The sequence below is a fragment of the Fulmarus glacialis genome, unplaced genomic scaffold (genome assembly GCF_000690835.1).
Source record: "Fulmarus glacialis isolate BGI_N327 unplaced genomic scaffold, ASM69083v1 scaffold3633, whole genome shotgun sequence".
Lineage (NCBI taxonomy): Eukaryota > Metazoa > Chordata > Aves > Procellariiformes > Procellariidae > Fulmarus > Fulmarus glacialis.
In genome coordinates this window covers 47,253-57,304 of record NW_009202116.1, presented here as the reverse complement: position 1 = coordinate 57,304, position 10,052 = coordinate 47,253, and the positions used below count along the sequence as shown (strand labels likewise).

Sequence of the window (10,052 nt, the reverse complement as noted above, 5' to 3'; positions counted from 1 at the left end):
GGGGGGGGGGGGGGGGGAAGGTAGCCAGCATGGTTCTGCTTGCTTGTCAGTCACATGCAAATAACACTTATACATCTAAAATGCAGCAATATTGTCTTATGCATTGAGAAGCTTGTTACATGACAGCTGTGTAAGCAATACCACATCGGTTTTATCGGGCTAGCAAAACTTAAATTTTTAGACTGATCTGAATAAAGTAGAGGACTTGGGCTCGACAGTTCTGTGTGATGGTAGTATAGTTGCAACTGGCTTTGAGGTCCTTGTGGGACAGCCATCAGTGACTTGTCACTGCTAAATATCAATGGGTTTGAGAGGACTTGGGTGTGTTAAGTGGGAATAAACTTGATTCTGCAGCGTGTTCTCGTTCACAACAGTGTCTGAATTTGTGCAAAGCCGGGTGCTGTTCTGCTGTGGCCCTCTGCCTAGCCCATTGGCTTGCAGAAGTGATCTCAGCACCATGGGGTCTATTGCTGAGGGGGAATATTTCAGTTGGGGTAACTCGTTTGCGAGTTACTGGAGTGTATTGAGTTTGAAGGTGAGAGGGTGGTTTGTGCTGCTTGTAGTGACATCTCTGGAACTTTATAGCAGAAGGTTGACTTTTAGCCTTGCACACATAGTCATTCACCTGCATTGCTGGGGCCACCTTCCTTCTCTTGTCAGAAGCTGAGGAATGAGTGGTGAATAAGACTGCATAATTTTGCCCATGTTAGTGCCATGTCTGTATCTGTATGCTATCTGAAGTGTCATTCCCTTTTCCATTTCGTTTTATACTTATAGAGCATAAAAATCAAGAACACGTGTTTAGTGTGGTTCACTGGTCATTTTTGCTGTTGGCTGAAGCAAAGTCATGCTAATGATTATAGAGCACCATTCCCTTGAACTTCAGTCTGGCTGAATCACCTCATAGCTGAAAGGGTTGTCTCCGTAGGCCTAGGCTTTAGCAACATTCTTATTCCTAATAAAGGAGCTACTTGAATATGTACAGGAATATGACAGTGCTCTGCAGGAACACAGGGATATGACATCCTGTGTCCTTAACATTTGTTTTAAATGTTGACTTATAAGCAGGAGAGAATTCATTAAGGGATGGGGAGGGTACAAAGCAGTCTGCTCTGTGCTGTTTTTCAGTGATAATTTGTGCATGCATTTAAAAAAGATTTGAAAAAAAATGCCACTTCTAAACTTAAAATGAAAATTTGTTCATGCTTATTTTTAGAAACTATAAGGTTAACTTACAATAGCACAGGTAGAAAAAAATTAAAACATCTCTAGGTTGTAACAAAACAAAATCTGATTGTCAAACAAAAGTATTATATTTGGCAAAACAAATACTGCTGGAATAATATGCCAAATAAGGCGTTCTTCACTTAATCACTTGCACATGAGAACTTGTGGATGTAATGTTGGTTTTATTGGCTCCCAGAACTCCCCCTTGAAGGATGCCTCTGGTATCCATGCTATGCTCCTGTAGAATTAGATGGTTCCTGCTCCTAGCAAATGTATAGATATTTTTATTCCCTGTGGTGGTATTCCTCTCACAGCAGACCTTCAGCATTTTTGATATCTCAATTTTTCCTTTCCATATGCTTCAACACAAATGTCTTTCACCTGTACTGCCAGTTGCGGGGTTGGTCAGCCAGTTTATAATGAAAGCGGTTCCTTAGGTTTGTGCATAGAGGTGTGCAAGACACTTACACCTTGGTTTAAAAAAAAGCAACACCACAAATAGAAAACCAACCTCCCCCTTCCCTCCAAAACAAGATAAAAAAACCAACAAACAAAAACCCAACCCCCCCGCCCCCAAAAAAAAAAAAAAAAACAACAAACAACCAAACCGAAAAACCCCTTGGTAATAGGAGAAATAAGCCTGTCTGTAAGTTATCTGTGGAATTGGCAAGATACGTAGTGCGCTGAGAAGACCCTCTCTCCTTGATCAGACTATGGAGTGTTCTTACGCAGTTACCACTAATGGTGAAGGTTTAAGCTGGCTGGATGCCCAGAAGATTCTCTCCAGTTCAGAGACTGTTGATAGGTGGTCTGGTGAGTTACAGTTCCAACAACTGCTTGAAGTTACAAATATATTATGGGAAGTACTTGTATTTTGTCCTGTGGATGAAGAAATAGTGGCCAAGACTTGATAGTCTTACTTCCCTTTGTTCTGGCTTCATTTTAGCTTTTTTCAAGACTTAAATCAGTAAGATTACCTCTTCCCCCTTCCTTCCAATTCTTTAGGCTGTAATTTGTTTTAATTAGAGCTTTATATTTCCAGGTGTATGGCGGAAGTAGGAGTATCTTCAAGCTTGTTTTATGCTTTGCATTCTTGATGTGTATCACCTTTAACACGTGTGGTTGCTTCTCCATGTATCCGCTGTTCGAGGAAGCTGGAGATTTGTGTTGTCAAGCAAGCTAAGAGACTGAGTGGTAGATCATTGCATCTAACCTTGATGAAGCTTTATGGAAAAAATTGACTGCTAGGTTGCTGCCTGGTTCCACTGTCCTGCATAAAACTATGATTGTGATAAAGAAATGGTGCTGATGGAGTATATAGTCTGTTTTAATAGTGAATATTTGCTCTGGGAAGTGCAAAGGTACTGCTTGGCCATTTTAGAAACTGTACAGGATAAACGCTTAAAGCAACATAATTCCATGTTGAATTCATTTACATATTTACTTATCAATGTAAATGTTGCTTGTAAATAAGTAACATTCTGGTTCTATTAAAGTCGCATGTAGACCAGATAAAAAACTTGGTATCATGCAAAGGTTTCCACTAATTGGTTTTTTTTTGAAGTTGTGATCAAAATATTGGTGTCTTCCTTATTTGAAGGGACGCAAATATTGGAAAACAGATATTAGAGAGGTGATCAATGAAATCTACAAGCAAAATATTACCCATAGGTAATTCCTATGGGGAGAGAATGCTTGTTGCCTTGCAATGACATGCGTCTCAGAATGGCTGTATTATGATCACATCCATCCTACCTTTTGAGGAGGGGACAATACTTCTAACGACTGCATAGTCTTTTTTTCCTCATATATAAACCTGATGAAAAATAACATTATCTTGAAAAAGATTTCCCTGTCTGACTGAAACTTCTGCAACTACTTCCTTCTCCAAACAGCAACATGGGTGCAGAACACTGAGTCCTCCACTTCCTTAAAGTTCTGATTCTGCAATCAGTCAGCAGGTTTGAGCTTGTACTGAAGATACTTTCCTGCTTTAGATTGAGCAATCACTAAAAACATTCCCATATAAGTTCATTTGCCTGAAATACAGGTTTGATTTTTTTTTCACTAGAACACAAAATTGCTCGTGCATTTTTTTTATTATAACACACTGTTACAACAGATTTTAAACAAAACTTAAACTTACTAGAGGCTAACCATTAGGAAGAATATTTTCTGAGCATTAAGATACTTTGTCTAGAAAAGGGATTTTAAAATCTTGCTTAAAAAAAAGGTTTAAGGCACAAGTGTAAGCTGGACACATGGAATCGGGTAACTTGAAGTGAATTTTTTTATGTAGGAAGTAACTGCTGGAAAAAGCTAACAAGCCATTGTTTAATCTGTAAATTGATATAGGTCCCCATATAATGAAAACAAAACAATGTAACTAACTCATTGTCTTTAAGCAAGAATTGCTGTTTGTTTGGGGGGGGCGGAGGAGCCAATTCTGTTACGCACCTAACTCACACGTTTGTGGTAGCTGTGGGGTTTTTTTGGTTAAAGGTTGAATGGTGTGAAGCTGGTTGTCCCTTTTGTGTTTTGAACTGTATAATGTAAGAACATAACGTGCATAAGAATGGCCTTCCTGGGTCAAATTGAGGATCCATTTGGCTCAGTATCCTGTCTCCCAACAGTGACCATAAGCAGATGCTTGGAGAAAGTAAGAATAGAGCTGTGATGTATGACAGAGGCTTATTGTGTTTGTGGGCAGTCTATTTTGCATCACTGTGGTGAAATCTTATGACTACTTTAATGCTGCAGAGGAGCAAATGTATGTAAAGCTCTTTTTATGGTTAAGTCTTTGCAGACAGAGCCTGCATAGCATCGGATGAGGGAGGAGCATGGCAAGGGGAGTTCTGAATTTTGTTTTATGGATGCACAGAATAAAATGAAACAGAATGTCCTACCAAATGGATCTCTTGAATGTAATGCCAGTCCCTTTCAGGCCCTGATAAATATTTTTTAGCCAGCTGAAGTTGGAGTGGAGGAATTTTTTTCTCTCTGGTTTTGTCCCTCTAGAGATGGAACAAAATGATCCTTGCCAGATGTTTTTAGAACTGCCTCTGAAGAGCATTTTTTTCATCTTGGGTATTGGACCATGCATAAAAATATCTTTTTAAGAGACTGTTTGGAGACTTTCTCTTTCCTGACTACTTCAGGTTTATATTAATTTTACAGAAATCACAAATATCTAGGAATTGCCTTACTGTATCACACTTTCAATTTATGTAACTGATTAGCCAATAATAGCGACTGTTTGGCTACATCAATGTTAAAGTGCATGATTGCAATTTATGATCTATTCTGCCTATAATATATATATCTATCTATATATCTCTCTCTAGTCTGGTTTTGGTTTTATTTAGTAAGTCAGTGATTTTCTTACCAGGCTTCGTAAATAAACCCAAATCTCATCAGATTCATTGTTTACTGCTGTAGCTTGTTATTGTTTATTAAAAACAAAAAACCAACCCCCCCAAACCCCTGCATATCCTAGCTTTAAGCGGTGTCTTTCCTCTTTTAATCTTTCATCATATAAAAATAATGACCTCTTCCAACTGTTTTTGCACACTTCCTTAGCTAACAATCTGTCCTCACGCTGTGATGGCTGAATGCATAGTAATCACTATTCTGGTACCCTTCTGGTCTCAACTTCAGAGAGCCCTGTCCCCTCCCTACAGGCTGTATTCTAAGATGGCGAGAGCCACTTAGATTGATAGTGCTTCTAGTTTAATTGTTGAAAATTCTTTTGCACTGTGAAGTTTGCCTTAGTGATACGCCTGTGTTGCAGTAGGCAGTGGTTTTTAGCAAGCTGGTTTTGAAAACCCTTTTTGGAGAGCTCTGAAGAGAGTCAGAAAGACTGAGAGGTAGACTGTGGCTGGGCGATTTGGCCAGTTTAAAAACCTTTTTTTGTTGAAGCATCCCTCTAGTTTAATTACAGATCACCTCAATATGCAGAATCAGGAATGATTATGCCAAGAGTGGTTAAATGGGTAGCACAGAATGCTGTCCTATATGTGATGTTTGGGTTGTGGTGTTTTGGTGGTTTGTTGGTGGATTTTTTTTGTTTTGGTTTGGTTTGTTTTTGTTTTTGTTTTTTGTTTTTTTATAACTTAATGGTAGCATTACGTTATTTTCATGTTTTCTGAGCTGTTGCTGGCTGGTAGCAGGTGTTTCAGAAAGCCAGTGGAAGTGCAGTACGTGGTGCAGAGCATTGAGTGGGGGTGACCACAGCAGAACGAAATTAAACCACATCCGTTGCTGGGTGGAATGAACTGATGAAGAACATAGTGGGTTCAATGTGATACTGCAGTAGTACCACCTCCCTCACCCCTGACTCAGGCATGTCAGTCAGTATAAAAAAAAGTGCAATTACTGCATAGCATGTTTCTTGCTGAACTTTGGTAGTAAAAGGGAAAACATGAAAGAGGCAGTATCGCAATTTCTAAGATTCCACCTTGTACACATGATCCCTGACCTTGAAGGTCCACCTTATGTGTGCAGCGTGCGTAGTTTTTCAGAAGCCTGGCTTCCTAGCAAAGATCTTCACTAAGTGTGCTGGGTAAAGAACTGACTTGGATTCATGTCAAGGATAGGACAAAGATAGGACAATGCAGAGAAGTGCTACGCAGGAATCTGCAAATGCCTTTTGCCATTGCCTCCAAACTCTGGAGAGTTTTGTTGCGAGTTTCCAGCCTTGAATCCTGCACGGCTCTGGCAAGACCGTAATAGCAGTTGGTATTGCAAGTCGTGAACCCGAGTAGTCCTCGAAGCTGATCTGGTGTACTTCATTGCAGCTCAAACTCTGTCTTGTGGCAGTTCTTTTGTTGCCATGTTTCAGGCCTTGATGGCATTTCAATGCTGCGTTGTTTTCATGGACAAAGGCTACCAGTTGTGCCAGCTTTTGCATAACTGGTATGAGTCTGGTGTACAGTGTAGACAAGGAGGTGGATGATAAACAGAGAGGGTTAAACTTGTTTCTGTATTGGAAATCATGCAGGAACTGTTGTTGCCAGCCAGCCTTCCTCTCTTTCCTTCTTTCTAAAGCTGATAAATTAAAGCTCTGCACCACCCTGTGCTGCCTCCCGTTCCTTTCTCATCCTCACCTCTAAACTGTTTTCTCTCAGGGGTGCTGCTTTTGGCCCTGAACCTCCAACCTCCCCTGTTGCTTTAGAATTGAAGGGACAAAGCTTCATTGAATTGAACATCCTCTCTCTTCTCTCCCAGCTGTTTGGAACAAGCCTCTCTCGGATTAGAGCGTGCCTGTTTTGCCCTGCTCTGCTACAGAAGCTTCTTGCCTTTTTGATATTCAGTCGCAGGCTTCCATCTCCTTTCTGACCAGCTCCTGTTTACTTTGCAGAATACAACGTTGTCATGGCAACAGGTTACTTTTCAAAGGGAACATCTTGTCATTATATTTAATCCACTGCAGCTGAAGAGGACTGAAATATTAAGTTGTTGTTGCTATGGATACTGCTTTGTTACATCAGTTTCTTTTGTGTCAGATTTCATATACAGTGTTGGGTCCTCTTTTTTCTTCCCCATAGAGCAAACACTGAGTGCCGTTCCATTATTATTGTAATTGCTCTCCACCAACATAATTTAGCTTAAAAATCTACAGTGCATTTTAGTTTCCATAGCAAGAATTTTCTTTCCATTTGCAAACCCATTCCTGGGGACGCGGAAACAGTGAAAATTATTTAACAGATTGTGTGCCCTTGCAGAGCAATCAGCTTTGTGCCCTTTTAAAAAAAAGTGTGATGTAGTGCAGCCTGAGCGAGCTTCCTGCACAGCAGCTTAATTCAGTCCAGTCCTTACCTTTTGGGGCAGGGGAAGGGCGTACCTTTAGGGTGGGAATATAATCAGGAAAAGGTAAATGAGTGATGAAAAGGCACACAGAAATATTTCTCTCGACACTTCATTTTCATGTGAGGAATCATGGTTGGATAGCCCCATTGAGTGTCCCCAGCTAACTCCACAGGGATAGTTAGGAGCAGAAGTCCCATCTGAAACTTTGCTTTGATCTTTGCAATTACTTATAGGATGCTCCAGCATCCTGTAATCAATCCTGATTCTTAAATGCTTTATTTATCATATTCAGTGTGATGCAACTGAAGAAATTGGGAGTTGGGGGATATTTGGAGTGCTGTGTTGTTTCCTATCTAAATAGAAAATACCTTGATTTTCTGTTTAAGTACAAAACTTGTGCGGCCTTTGGCTGGTGTGAAGTATTGTGGCTGGCAGAAACTGCATAGACTTGTTTTAAGTTTGACTTGCACTGACTAGTAGAGATGTGCATGGCTTTAAAATGAATTCTGGGAACAAAGGAAGAGCATCAGCATTTTCTGCTGTCAGTTTTCCCTTCATTCCTCACAGGGAAAAATTCTGACATCTTGTAGCTGAAAAAATGTACCCTAGTATTTAATTCATAACTTTGTTGTAAATATAAAATTGATTTTCTAGTTCAGTCATTTCTTTGCCTAACCTGAAAACAACAGAACAGTGTCAGATCATGTCTTGCAAAAATATGCATTGGAGAAAAACATTTTGACCTATTCTCGTTCTTTTCAGGAGACTTCTGGCATGTATTTTAGAGTGGATCTGCTTACCAGGAAGGTAGCATTGCGTAGACATCATGACATAAGATTGAGTATTACAAAACCTGTGTTTATTCCTGTCTGACAGGTTCTCCTGTCGTGTTGTCTTGGATAAGGTCCATTCAGATCCACTGCTGTAGTTCACCCACTTGTGCACCAATGAATAACATTTCAGAGTGGTCAGTGACCATAAGGTGAAGTTTAACTTAATACACATATGCAACATACCTTGAAATTTTGAGGTGAAAATGTTCATAAAGATATGCAAATGATCATGTCCAAAAGTCCCTCCACTAACCTTTTTGACTTAAAATGGTATTTAATGGTTTGGGCTATCCATTGTTAGTTTTGCTCAGGGCTAGCAGTTTACAGTCGTGATATTAATTTGTGAAGTTTAAAGGAAACTCTTCCTCAGTCATTGCTTGTGATCACTGTGAAGACAGCAGGGTGAATAAGAAATCCTGCAGGGCGGCAGCTTCCTTGGAAAATTATGTCATTATTCCTGTAACAGCAAACTGCAAGATTAATTCAAGTTTGCTGTTTGCAGATTAAAGATGGTGATCTGTTAGGTTTATGCATGTGCTCTTCCTTGCTAGTGTGTTGAGACTCACTTAAATGTCTTGCAGTTATTGAAGTGTTAAATTCAAAAGTTTGTCTGATAGCAGCTCTGAATTTTGTCGTCCTTTTAATGTAATATGCAGAATATAAATAAAAGATGTCTGTTTTAATAACAACAGTTTATAGGAAAAGAGGAATGTTGATCTTAAGGATATTGAATTTCCTTGGATTTGGTTGTGTTCTTTAATGCTATTTTACAGGAGTCTTGGAGGGTCATTTAAGTTTTCAGACTGTAGCTGCATTCAGTGTCCCAAATACCAACGTTCAGGCACAAGTGCCTTTATAGACTGTAGTGATCTGGCTCTTGACGAGAGCTGGATAGGTGATATTACAGCACAGAGGTCCCACGGACGTAGTCCTTGAGAAATTAATATTTCCAGTAAATAGTTTTGTTCGTGTGCCTTCTAGCTGCTTATATTGTAATATATTTAATAAAGAAAAAGGGTCAAAGGGCACTCTTCAGTGGTAAAGTTTTATTTACTCTGTGAGTCTGTTCAAAATTTAGGAAGAAAAATAAATTCTGTCATGTCAGCTGTGTTACTCTGGTTTATATTGGCATACCTTTAACTTCTATTGTTGCCAGGGTAATTCTACTGCAACATGAAAAAATAGTTTTTCTTCTACCATATAATGTGATGTTTCAGTATCTCCAACCAACAGTGTGACCAGCACAGAGCCCTTCAGAGTATAATTCTCAATGTATGGAGGACAGTTCATTTGGAACTTGAAGTTTTTTATATAAATACCTTTTCAAAAGAGCGGAATAATGAGGGCCAAGTGTATTATGTAGAAGGGAAGCCCTTTTTGGATGAATTGAATTAAATTGACTTCTACAAATGTTACAAGGCATGTTTTTATTGCTTTTTAGATTTTCCATCCTTCTGTGTCACGCTATCTGATGTGATTTTAGCAAATGAATTAACAGCAGCAATAATAATTTTAACTGCTTAAAACGAGAGGTAGATAATTTTGCATGTGGCATCCAAAGTAACTTGAATGGTTTTCCATGAACTCTGCCTGGAAAAAGAGGAATTAGTTTTGCCAATTCTGGTAATGCAAGGCTCTGTTCTTCAAAGATTAATACCCCAAATATTTTTATTTAAGGTATTTTCTCCTTCAAAATGAAAATGACCACAAAGATGTTCATGAGGAATGTGGTATTTCCTGTGTATTAATCTGAATCATAGTGCTTAGCATATTGTCTGCATTATTTCAGGTTTGGTGTTGAAATAAGCAGTTAAAGGAACATAGTACTAGTAAAAGTCAGATGCTTGTTGGAAGGTGATTCTTTGCATAGCAGGCTTTTGAATTGGCTGGCTGAAGCACAGAGCAGTTCAGAGCTGGGGAGAACTGTAGAGGCTTTTAAAGGATCTTGATTAGAAGTCAGTGCTGCTCCTGTATTGCGTGAAATCTAACCATCAAAAAGTAGGAAGATGTGTGTCCCATTATCAGCTGCCCAAAGCTTTTTTGCTACTGTGAGGACAGGTCACACTGATCCTCTTCCTGACTTCAACTGCTAGACTAAAAGTTCCAGACTTGCCCTGTTGGTTTTTGCCATTTGCAGTGTGGCCTATAATACACCTGAGTATATCCTTTCTTGTTTTCTTAATA

At 39.3% G+C, this 10,052-nt stretch overlaps 1 protein-coding gene across 1 annotated transcript in view; it reads left to right on the top strand.

Annotated features, from left to right (window-relative positions):
* The window catches only part of LOC104074138 (arginine-glutamic acid dipeptide repeats protein-like), a gene marked incomplete at its 3' end in the record, with an annotated part of 97,445 nt that overhangs the window by 65,980 nt on the left and 21,413 nt on the right, over positions 1 to 10,052 (top strand). The gene's annotated exons all lie outside the window — the stretch shown is intronic.